The sequence below is a fragment of the Helicoverpa zea genome, chromosome 11 (genome assembly GCF_022581195.2).
Source record: "Helicoverpa zea isolate HzStark_Cry1AcR chromosome 11, ilHelZeax1.1, whole genome shotgun sequence".
Taxonomy (NCBI): domain Eukaryota; kingdom Metazoa; phylum Arthropoda; class Insecta; order Lepidoptera; family Noctuidae; genus Helicoverpa; species Helicoverpa zea.
Genome location: NC_061462.1, coordinates 3,177,595 through 3,190,742, shown reverse-complemented (window position 1 = coordinate 3,190,742; position 13,148 = coordinate 3,177,595).

Sequence of the window (13,148 nt, the reverse complement as noted above, 5' to 3'; positions counted from 1 at the left end):
TAAAATAGCCAAATCAGACAATAAAATTAAAACGGTCTGGAATATTAGAAATGTTGAAACCGGCCAAACTAAAATGCGGGATGCTGACCCGCGGTTAGTTATTGATAATGCTGTTATCTCAGATAAGGTAGAGGTTGCCAATGCGTTTGACACCTTTTTTTCAAACATTCCCGTAGAGGTTACCAAGTCCCTTAATTCATCTTCAATATTAGCTGAGACGTTACTTCGACAGAACTTCAGTAGAAATATACCTGACTTGTAGTTTCAATATGTCTCTGATTACACGATCAAAAGAGCATTCAAGTCTTTAAATCTAAAAAAGACTGAGGACTTATGGGGCTTTTCTGTCACAGTCATTAATTCCATTATTGAGAGTGTTGCCCCAATACTTAGTGACATTTTTAACCTTTGCATTGACAACGGTATCTTCCCTGACTTGATGAAACTCAGCAAAATTGTTCCTATCTTTAAATCAGGCTGTAAGAAAAACCCTTCCAACTACAGACCTATTTCAATCCTTCCAGCCTTTAGCAAAATCTTCGAAAGGATCATGCTCGATCAGATGTTAAGACATTTTAATTTAAACAACATATTTCATGACCGTCAGTACGGCTTTACAAAGGGTAGGTCTACCACTGACGCAAGTGCAAGATTGATCACCCAAATCTTAAGCGCCTGGGAAGATTCGCGGGATGCTGTGGGCATTTTCTGCGACCTTTCTAAGGCGTTCGATTGCGTTGACCATGACACTCTCATTTGTAAGCTGAACCACTACGGAATTCGTGGTAAAGCTCTCGCGCTCGTCCTTTCTTATCTGTCAAATAGACAGCAAGTAGTGGACGTAAGTGGCTCAACTTCATCTGGGTCATTAGTAAAAATGGGCGTGCCGCAGGGCTCAATTTTAGGTCCCTTTTTATTCTTAGCTTATATAAATGATCTCCCGTATATGATGTCTGTGATCTCTGATATTATTTTATTTGCTGATGACACTTCCCTTGTCTTCAAAATTAACAGAAAGGAATCTAGTCCTATAGACGTAAACGATAGCTTGGTTACTCTGAGCAAGTGGTTTGCCGCGAATAACTTGCTTCTTAATTCTTCCAAAACGAAATGCATTAAATTCTCTTTACCTAATGTAACACCAGTAGGGCTCAATATCGTTCTGGACGATAATAAATTAGATGTTATTAATCAAACCGTCTTCCTGGGCATCACCATTGACTCTAAATTGCAATGGGGTGCCCACATCTCAGCACTGTCAAAGAGGCTGAGTTCCGCAGCTTATGCAGTCAGAAAAATAAGACAGATTACTGACGTTGCTACTGCTAGGCTCGTGTATTTCGCTTACTTCCATTGTATTATGTCCTATGGTATTTTACTGTGGGGGGCAGCGGCTGACGTAAACTCAATCTTCGTTCTCCAGAAAAGGGCAGTTCGTGCAATTTATGGCCTCGGCCCTCGCGAGTCATTAAGAGAATTATTTAAAGAAATTGACATACTGACACTACCTTCTCTTTATATACTAGAAAATATCATGTTCGTACGCAAAAACTTAAATCAATTTAGTGTTAAAAGTGATATACATTCCATTAATACAAGAAACAAACACAAGCTAGTAGTTCCGAGATTCAGATTAACGAAATCAAATAAATCGTTTTTAGGGAATTGTGTCCGTTTTTACAACAAGCTGCCTAAGTGTATAACCGATCTCACGGATATAAAATTTAAGAACACTTTAAAATCCACCCTAATTAAAAAAGCTTATTATAAAATTCAAGACTTTGTTGACGATAAAGATATTATATGGCGATAACTCATCTCTCCATGTGTGTCTTCCCTGGCAATTAAACGACTTTTCTTCTCCCTTTGCATTGTATAGATTTACAGTTTAACTTTCTTGCATTGTATAATTCTGTGAGCTTACTATTGTTATGTAATAGACTGTTTGTACTGTGACTATATTACTTTTTAAAAAGAGTGTCTATGGAGTTTCTTGCCGGTTCTTCTCCATGAGACCAACTTTTTGGAACCGTGCAACTAATGTGACGTTTCATAGGTGCCTGCAAAGGCCTATGTGAAATAAAAAGATTTTGATTTTGATTTTACATGGATAATTTTTTATCCGGTTGCAGGAAGTTGGAAGAGTTACTTAAAAACCACAAAACGATTTTAGCCCTATCAAAAATTTGTAACGGCAGTCACTGCAGTAATTGGTCGCATCGCAATCACAAGATTAATCAACCAAAGGGTAATAAAAAATATAGAATACATCTGAATAACGTTATTTCTCGCCATTATACCTGAAGACAGTTAAAAAGCAGTAACTAAGTACCTAAGACTATCATTCTCGCGACTGCAAAAAAATCGCATTGTTTTATTTCTCGACTTTTCCCGCCGGGTTGCAATTAGACTCGATAATTGTAACTAATCGCTCGTAACGGAACAACTAACACTGAATCTTGGAAAACAAAAGGTCTATTTGGCTGAATAAGAAGATGGCTCCAATGGATGATTGTCTAACCAAGGGGTATTTGGTTGAGGTCAGATAGGCAGTCGCTCCTTGTAAAACACTGGTACTCAGCTGCACCCGGTTAGACTGGAAGCCGACTCTAACATAGTTGGGGAAAAAGGCTCGGAAGATGACGATGAAGAAGAATGCTCGTCAGCCATCTTTCTTTTGTTTTTACTTTCGTCGAATGAACAGGTATTTGTGGTGTTTCTAGGGAACGCTAACGTTATCCAGATGCCAGTGCTAAAAAGGAACTGAGATTTTGGTTCTTGCTCCATCCATATTTTGATGACATCAACAATACCTATTGTTCTGGACAACAATTCCTAAAAGATGTTGTTTTTGGATTTGAAACAATTATTTCTGCTTCTTTGGCTTTTTTTTCCACCAAAAAAAAATATTAATAATTAATAATGAATTATACCTAGGTATTTACATGACCAAAAAAATAAAATTATATACATATACAATAAAAACAATTATAAAATGGCATCAAAAAACCCTTTGGCTTTTCATTTATTCGATATTTTTTTTATGAAAATCTGAAAAGATGCTATATTTGGTCTTGATTGCTAAGTAGTATTAAACTATTAACCTTCTACATTCATCCTGCGTTGTACAACCACTACAAACCACGCGATGATGTATGTAAAACGCGATTCGCTATCGAGATACAATCGATATAAATAAATCGAGAGCAGTCGATGTTACATAGCAATTAATTTCGCGGTTCCGCTCGTGTTAAGAAGATGGACAAAGCATTGTTTTTAGTGACGTAACTTGGCACAGATACATCATCCTCCGAGCCTTTTTCCCAATCATGTTGGGGTCGGCTTCCAGTCTAACCGGATTCAGCTGAGTACCAGTGCTTTACAAGAAGCGACTGCCTATCTGACCTCCTCCACCCAGTTACCCGGGCAACCTGATACCCCTTGGTTAGACTGGTGTCAGACTTACTGGCTTCTGACTACCCGTAACGACTGCCAAGGATGTTCAATGACAGCCGGGACCTACAGTTTAACGTGCCATCCGAAACACAGTCATTGGTGTCTAAGATATACTTAGAAAGTACATACAAACTTAGAAAAGTTGCATTGGTACTTGCCTGACCTGGGATCGAACCCGCGCCCTCATACTTGAGAGGTTGGTCCTTTACCTACTAGGCCACCACGACACAGCAAACTTGGCACAGATACGCTAGTTTGTATTGAAAATGAGGTGGAATTTTGTTTTACTAATATGTCTAGTAGGAGACTTCTGTATTCTTCGTTCTTGTAAAGAAATATAAATATGTAAGAATTTGGTTACACTTACAAAATCCTTTTCAGTAAGTGTAAAATCTGTTGAGAAAGTTAACTTTTCTTTTCAGAAAAAATAAAATACTTCTAATTTGTCAAGCAGGAATTCTAATGCTGATTTGTTCGTCTCGTTTTGTGGTCCTATCTCCAATAGTTACTAAGCTTTTAAGTTTCAATTTGTACGAAGAAATTGAAAAATTCCTTTAACTTTTACCGCTTCTGAAGTAGTACCCCCATAAACATCGGTGCCTGTTTACCACTTCCAATTATCTAAAACCCATCATGTCTTTGCTATGTATGGGTATATTCTAATGCCACTTGCTTTTTATGGAGCGCGTACCTACTTCGTCGTTAACGTATACAGATACTATCGAAATAATTTTGAGCATTTGGACATGAGTATGGGCATTTGACAAAGTACTTAAGTACTCCAATGAATCAAAAAAATTGTCATCTGCCTTGTATTTTACAATTATGTTGGGGTCGGCTTCCAGTCTCACCGGATACAGTTGAGTGCCAGTTTTTAAATAGACAAAAATAATTATATTAAAGAAGCATAAGTTCAAGCAAAAAATAGACAGTCGGATTGATGGACGCTTTGATACAAATTACCTTTCTTCAAACGTGACTAGATAATTATAACAATTACACTATGAAGAAAAAGTTCTACTAAATGACATCTAATAATCCGATCATGTACGTAATTGTTATAGAAACCGATATCATTACGTCTATAATCTTTGCTTTTCACTTTTAGGAATCGCTGGACTTATGTGTATTAAAGTTTAATTTTAGCCATCTATATCGGCTCAGCATGTGAAAGCGTTACAAAAAGTAACTTTCGTTTAGTATTTTTAGAAAATAGATAAAATTATGATTGTCATGATAGGTATTAGATAATTATTAGATTTATTGTACAATCTAGTATTTACATAACATAAGAATAAAATACTCATATTTTCATATAATAAAAATCATACATCATAACATACGTAAAAATAAGAAAGTTAATCATTAGTAACAAACTGACAAAATGACGTTTTGAATGATACCCAAAACGCTTTTACAATGATTTGATAAAATGTACATAGGTACAGTCAGCACCAATTTACAGAAGAAAGAAAGATGAGCGGAGATGCCATAATGCAGGTAGGTCAGGCACTTTCTTCTAGGTCAAATACATTCAGTGGGCTTTATCAAAACGATCAGTAACAAGACCTGCTTATTCCTTGATGTATCTCTCGAAGATTTTTGGTTTTACAAAAATGAGTGGGTTCCAAAATGGAGTAAGTAAGAATAGCCGTTCTTCGTTCCCCGAACACTCGAATTCACACTTCTTCCTTTCTTAGGTGATTTTCCATTATGATATTTCTGTTCGTCATTTGTTCGCCATGGTATGTGCTAAATAATTTTGTATTACGTAGACGATGTTCACTGTCAAGGCTTATGTAAGACTTATAATTTTTAAGACGATAATGACACATAGTATTACCTAATTTAAAATACGAGTTCATGAATGGTTAAAGGTTATGGCCATGAGTATGAAGCCTTAAAAATGCTGTATAAGTGTATTGTTCTTAAAATAATGTAAACTATATAGCATACAAGGATTATTAATGTATTGTTAGAATATAATGTGACATTGTTGAAAATAGTTGAGTCCGATAAAGCTATCATGGTTTATATTTTTGAAAATAGCATTGGCCTATTTTTGTAATATTTTTTCTTATGTGATTAATATTTTTTAAAATTATATATTATAGTCTTACTTAGAGAGCTTTTGTGGTTGACTGTACATTTCTAACTTAAACTTAACTTCATTGGCATGACTATTGAAAAATTAGATTGGTTTGTGTAAAATACTAGTGAAACCGAAATTATCATGCTATTACATAATATGTAGTGTGTGTGGTAATATAAATATGCATAATTACGGATTATAAAAATATGAGATTATAATACAATGACTAGACTTTTGTCAAACTACTTTTGAAAAACTACCTGCATAAGAAAAGGCGAATTTGATTAATGAATCAAGAAGTCTATTTTAATCACAAAAGTGAGCTTTCATAACAGTGGGTCAACCGTCTTGTTGATAAACCGATGATTTTGAATGGACAATAGCTAGCTTCAATTGAAATATATTCGGAAAATACTGAAAAATTGGGACAACATAATACATGGTTTTGTACAAACAAAAACCTGGATAACTCTAGTCATTACACTCGCGTGCATAAAAACCGAAATGATAATCCACCACTACGATATAATATAAAGCTAATAAATAATTATATAGTCGTTATTTGTTGATAACATTAACGTGCATGCTGCATTAATTACACTTTACGCAACATTAATTGGGTAATTTGTTAACACTTGATATATGGATGGCGGATAGCGATTTAATATAGATAATGCTGTTAGATTTCCGACCAGTGTGTAGGTTGATAATGTGCATACCCAATTTACGGGATGATCAGGATATCATCATCCTCCGAGCCTTTTTCCCAAACTATGTTGGGGTCGGCTTCCAGTCTAACCGGATTCAGCTGAGTACCAGTGCTTTACAAGAAGCGACTGCCTATCTGACCTCCTCAACCCAGTTACCCGGGTAACCCAATACCCCTTGGTTAGACTGGTGTCAGACTTACTGGCTTCTGACTACCCGTAACGACTGCCAAGGATGTTCAATGACAGCCGGGACCTACAGTTTAACGTGCCATCCGAAACACAGTCATTGGTGTCTAAGATATACTTAGAAAGTACATACAAACTTAGAAAAGTTGCATTGGTACTTGCCTGACCTGGAATCGAACCCGCGCCCTCATACTCGAGAGGTTGGGTCTTTGCCCACTAGGCCACCACGACTTAAGGATAACAGATACATATTAAATTTCGAATAAATTATGTACTCTGACATTGCATGGCCACAAAATATTAAAAAGTCAATGTCGTAAAATCACCAATACTCAGGGATTATATGTATATAGGTTTTATTCTTTGTCTTCCTTCTTATTAATCCGGCTGCGGAAGCTAGAGTAAATCTATACTAACATAAAACAGAGGAAACATTTTTGTTTGTTTCTACTCTAAAGGCTTTGAAACCACTGTATCGATTTAAAAACGGGGTGAGCTAAATAAAACCGTTTAAAAAAATATTTCACGGTTGGAAAGCTACACTTTCTGAGTAATACAGGCTATATTTTATCCTAATACAGGCAGTAGTTTCCACGGAAAACGGGTGAAACCGCTGTTGGAAGCTAGTGCAAATAATAAATCTATCTATGTCCTGATACCCTCCTGAAGGAAAGAGCATCATAAAAGACAAAGTATTATAATTTTATAAAAATGCAAGCAGCAAGACTTGTAAGGTTGCTGCATGCATGCCACGTGCAACAATAATGCAATTATGTAGGAATCTCTTCAGTAGTGCACTTAGAAACCATAGGAAAGAATGTACAGCATATTTGTACGTCTTCAGTCTTGTTTTTAGATGTAATTTGTAGGTTAATAGTGTTATCCATTATAATAAGTAGTGGTAGAAAAAGAGTAAGTTAAATTTTTTTATTCACGTAATTTAAAGAGGGACTACTCTACAGGTTTTTCTATTCTACTAATATTATAAATGCGAAAGTAACTCTGTCTGTCTGTCCGTCTGTTATGCTAACCACTGAACTGATTTTAATCAAATTTGGTACAGAGATAGAGTTGGCCTTGAGAAAGAACATAGGATAGTTTTTATCCCGGACTTTTGAAGAGTTCTCTTGGAAACGCGATATAACCGAACTTGACGCGGGCGAAGCCGCGGGCGAAAGCTAGTTTTAATATTATAAAGAAGGAACATGTTTGTTTGTTTGTACCCTGATGGCTCCGGAACTATTACACCGAATTGCAAAATTCTTTCACTGTTAAAAAGCTAAACTATTCCTGAGTAACATAGGCTATTATTTTGTCCAGGTACGAAGAAGTTCAACCGAGATGCGGATAAAACTGCGGGGTACCAAAGGTAAGCCATTTTTCCACATACACAATTTTTTTTTTCGTATAAACCACTTCAAAGAAGAAATATTTTCCTTTATTGAAAACTTCCGTAATATAAATAGGAGCTTGAAAGCACCCACTTACTAATTAGTTCTTATATTTTCTAGGAATTAATTATCGAGGGAAGTCAATGAAATCGTTGTCCTTTCACTTCTGAAAGTCTTCTTATTTATACTTCTTTTACGGAACTTGAGGTATTGTTGGTTCATGTGATTTCCTAGAACAAGGCGTTAATTCTTTCTTCTATCCCTACTAATGTTATAAATGCGAAAGTAACTCTGTCTGTCTGTCTTTTACTCTCTTCACGTCTAAATCACTGAACTGATTTTAATAATATTTGGTACAGACAAAGAGTTGATCTTGAGAAAGAACATAGAGTAGTTTTTATCCCGGACTTTTGAAGAATTTTCTTGTAAACGCGACATAACCGAACTCTACGCGGGCGGAAGCTAGTCAGATATAAGTAACTAATCACACTGAAGACTAAACATTCACCGTCTTACCACAAAAACTTTTAAACGTCAGTTTATGCCTTGTCTAAAAAAATGTCAAATTATGACGTTGACATATGGTTCATTTTGCAGCCAAAATTTTATTAGACAAGTGTAAAACGGGGTTTAAAGTTTTTGTAGTAAGGCCCTAAGTCTTTAGGTGAGTCGGTGGTGGGTTAAAAAAAATATTTAAAAAAATCTTGATTCCAAACATACAGCCTAACTTATAAACGTGAATTAAATATAAGTAATACTTAAGGGCATCATCTCATTCTAACATTTGAGATTGACAGACATGTAAAAACATGTTAATCATATTATAGTTACGCAATACGTCTCCAGACTTTGTTTTGACCGCCCTTCATTCAAGTACACCCGATACTAAAAAAGTGCCCTTTACAACTTTCTTGCAAACTTCAAAGCATTGACATTGCGAAGTAAACCGTGCCGTACTGACGTTTGCCTTTAAAAATACAACAGATAAAATTTTATAGTGGGGCGAAAATATTTATGCAAACAAAATTCAACTTTAATCTTGTTTGTTTAAGGTCGGTTTAGGTGCGAAGAAAATCGGGAGCAAAGGACTCAGAAAAAGGAGAATAAGCAAAATAACTTTCCTAATTAAAATTTCACTGCCCACTGGCAACCGTACTGAAAGAATAAAACAAAAAGTATTTCTTTTTTTTTTGAACTGGCAGAATGGAGTTAATTCCCTTTGCCTGATAAAGTCGGTCTGGTAATTTTAAATACTTGCATAAAATGGCGTGTTTTTACCGTCCGCTAGGATCATGACGGGGCCGCGGGCATGTTGTGTGAAAATTGCTGATTTTTTATATCGGTCCCGCTGAAAATCAAATACTGTAAATACCATGAATTCATAAAAAATATATATATATTATAAACAATGTTTTTTCTGGCATGAAGTGGAATTGCAAAACCTCAAAAAAGTAAATGACATTTTTTTTTAATAAAAAAGTATACTTACATGTATTGTATACTTACACACATTGATATATACCTACATTTTACAATACAGTTAGCAATCTTAAGAATTTATATTCAATTTATTTAAACAATTTAAAAAACCACTGTTTACTATCGCTAAACAAATTTCTATACCACCGCTGCAAATAGGTACAAAATTAAAATACAAGCCCAGGGGTATTTTCCTCAAAACGCTGGCCAAAATCCGCAGCGAATTTCATGCCTTGCTAGCGCAACCCAAAAAATATTACAACATTATAATGCTTTGTTTACTGTGGTTGGTCTATGAATAACTTAGGGTACTTTGGTGAGTTATTTTTGGAAAAAATATCAAAATTATAAAATATTAGATACACCTACTTTTATAAGTAAGTAAAATAAGTTGAGCAAACGCCTCCTTCTTGCAGTTGTTTAAAAGCGAATACAAATTTCATACATTTTTGAAACGCAATCCAAAAAATCTGTTCAGTATAGTTTTTTACGTGAACGTAAGAAACGTTAGATGAGCGTTTGATGAGCAAGTTATGAATAATCGTAACTTATCACCACATGTACTCTATAAAGTCCACTGTACTAAATCTTGTGGCCATCTGGTTGTTATTTCTACTGGCAAGAAGCGCCACTTCGCCACTAGAATTTACACGTATTCCATAGTAGCTTATGCTTGGTGGTTTGACCAGCGTCCCGTAGGAGCAAATTCCTGCACCGGGTTGTGTTTTTTAACTGTCGCGGGTACTGCCAAGTTTCATCAAAATCTTGTCCTTAGTTTTTTGCCTGAAAGAAATCAGTCTATCCATCCACATAAACTATCGCGTTCATAATAAGTGGGATATTAAAGTAAAAGTCAGTATGGTCATAACTTCGGTTTAACGACTTTAATCTCGAGAACTACAGCCCTTAATAAATTGAAGTACAACCTCATTAAGTTAATTAGTTGAGTTTAGATTTTTAATTTAGATTCTAAACTGACTGGCTGATAAATAGACAAATCATATTTTAATTAAAAACTTTTTGCTGAGTGTTGATTAATAAAAACTTATTGGTATTTGCATGCGACACATTGCTTTTAATATCTAAGTTTAACTAATTTTCATATAGAACCTTAGTTCCATTTTATAAATTAGATACTAGCTGTTTTGCCGCGGTTTCACCCACTGGCCATGGGAACTGCTGCCCGTACCGGGATAGAATATAGCCTATGTTACTTGGGAAGAGTGTAGCTTTGTACAGTGAAATAATTTTTCTAATCGGTCCTGAATTTACGGAGCCATTGGGTTTAAACAAACAATTAGAAAAGATTATTCTTTATAATATTAGTATAGAGTACCTATAGATGAATTTTAATTATAATTTAATTTATTACCCACATTATCTGCATAGCCATAAAGATCGCAGGCGATGTTAATCCAGTCAATTTATTATAAAATATACCTACGGCACTGCATAAATAAATAAGTTCCGGTAATAAAAGTCTACCTAATTACATAAATAAATTGAAAATACTCATTTAAAACATTTTCTACTAGCGGATTTACTCACTATAAACAATTTTTTTAAGAGTTTACAAATAGTAGTACCTAAAGAGACTGCAGATATCTATGCTTAGACTGAGGTCGTCGACCTTATGTTTATTTATTTCTCTGCAAACGAGTATAGATTCGCCATTTATCATATTTAACTTCTGTTTGATAAATCGTGTGTAAAATTCTACACAAAGCTTTATAAATGAATTGGTTCCACTTAAACCGTAAGGAGAGAGCATGAAGCATATGATATTAGATTGTAACCATCGAAATTATTGGATAAAATGGTTAAATATTATAAGCGTTTATAATACAATGTAGTAAATGTTGCTAGCAAATATTTTAAAGAGGATTTTTGTGCCCAAAAGGCACTGAAACTCAATTGAGCCGATTTGAAGATTTCACTTTTGAGACGCTGCACAAATCCTATATGACAGACTTTTTTTATTTCGAAAAGAAGTTTTCTCGGGATACACTCACTTTAATTAAATCATTTTTTGTGGCATTCGAAATATCTGTGCTTCCACTTTGATACCTCATTCTGGGATAAATAAAGAATCAATCCTCATGTTGGAAGATCAAGTCCTCTATCAGTTTCAAAACTCAGTATAACTATTGGCTTTATTTAAAAATGTCGAATAGTAGTAGGGACGCTCAAACATAGGTATCTACTGTAACTCAGATATTATCTTTGCCCACCGCTGGGACTGGATGTTGTTCTAGAAACTAGAGCAAAATGCGGAAATTACACATTTCCTTTATACTGCATAGACGACCACATGAAGTTAAGGATACTTTACTTAGCTCCATGTACAAAGAAACAGGATAAGAGTCAAACAGTGCTGTACACAATATATGATCTCGGACAACTATTATGTCTATAAATCGAAGATATATATTTTAATATTATGAATTTATATAATTTGGTATTTTTTTGAGGTTTACCTTTTTTCTGCATTTTAAGGCACCCTTGCAATGCAAATTGTACTCAGCGATCTAGAACTTTCAGAAGTTAGGATCACTCATGGTACTGATACTGTACCTATAGGCTATTTGTCAGAAGTGTAATCAGAAACAGAAAATGTTAGATCTTGTTTTTTTTTTTTTTTGTATAATACAAATCAAGAACGCCATGTTACACTGATGGCAAAATTGCATATCTCACATGAACAGTACCTAAAGCCTATAGTTTCCTATCCAGTGCTTACCATAATCCACGGTTAACTCACTATTGTTGCGGTCCAAATTCCTATTCAAATCTTCTTGTCCATTACACGGAATGTTACCAGCGTTTAATTCCAACAAATATATTTCCCTAGACGGATTCACACTGCAACTAAAGCGCTCTTAGTTTATTTCTACAATGTCTGTCGGAATTCCAAATGAGACAACCTTCGCTGTATTTTTAGGGTCCATATTATGATAAAATGGAATAAAAAAATGTGACGACTATGCATTATTTATGATGTATTCAAATAGACGTCTGGTTTAGCTCTTGTTGTTTTAAAGGATTTTCTGAGTGAAGGTGATGGGGACTGAGAAATAATGTAGTGTTGGCATTAGCAATGATGTTGACTTCGATTTTCGTACCAATATTTTTTTGCTATTGTTTAAGAATGGGATAAAAGAAGAGCGAATTTGGGGGAAAAACGAGCAGAACAATGTCACAGCAATCTTTATTGTAAAATTAAGAAAAAAATGTCGGACTCCTAAAAATAATAAGTTATCAAACTCAACATAAAAACTAAACAACCTGACCTACATTAGACGAAGTTAACCAATAACACAACTTAAAGAACTTTAACATTTCAACTTCAAAACAAATGACAAAAACTTACACAAATATCTCCCAAAAATGTCGCCGTGCTAATCACGGCCATTGTTTGCTATCACGCGTCGGGATTAACACTTGAAATGCAAATAAGGCCACGTAAAGTACACACGAGCGATACGCTAGAATTAATTCCCTCTAATTTCGCATAATTGTCCGACCGAAGGATTTTAACCTCGACTGTACGAATAATCTGCGCGCAATTGTTTTTATTCTTATCTTTTGGTCCTCGTAGAGTAGACATTTGAGGGTTAAGATAGTAGGAATTTCTTGCGACTTGTTTGGGAATAAACAATGTGTATACTTGCTAATGTTATGATGGCCAAAATTGTTCTGTGTATTTCTAATTTCGTGATTAAATTGACAGAAAGATTCTAATAAAATTCAGTTAAGATAGATAATTTATAAGCTTTTACCTTTACTACTGTAAAACCTTCCATTTTCGTATTGCAACATGAAAGGAAACAATTT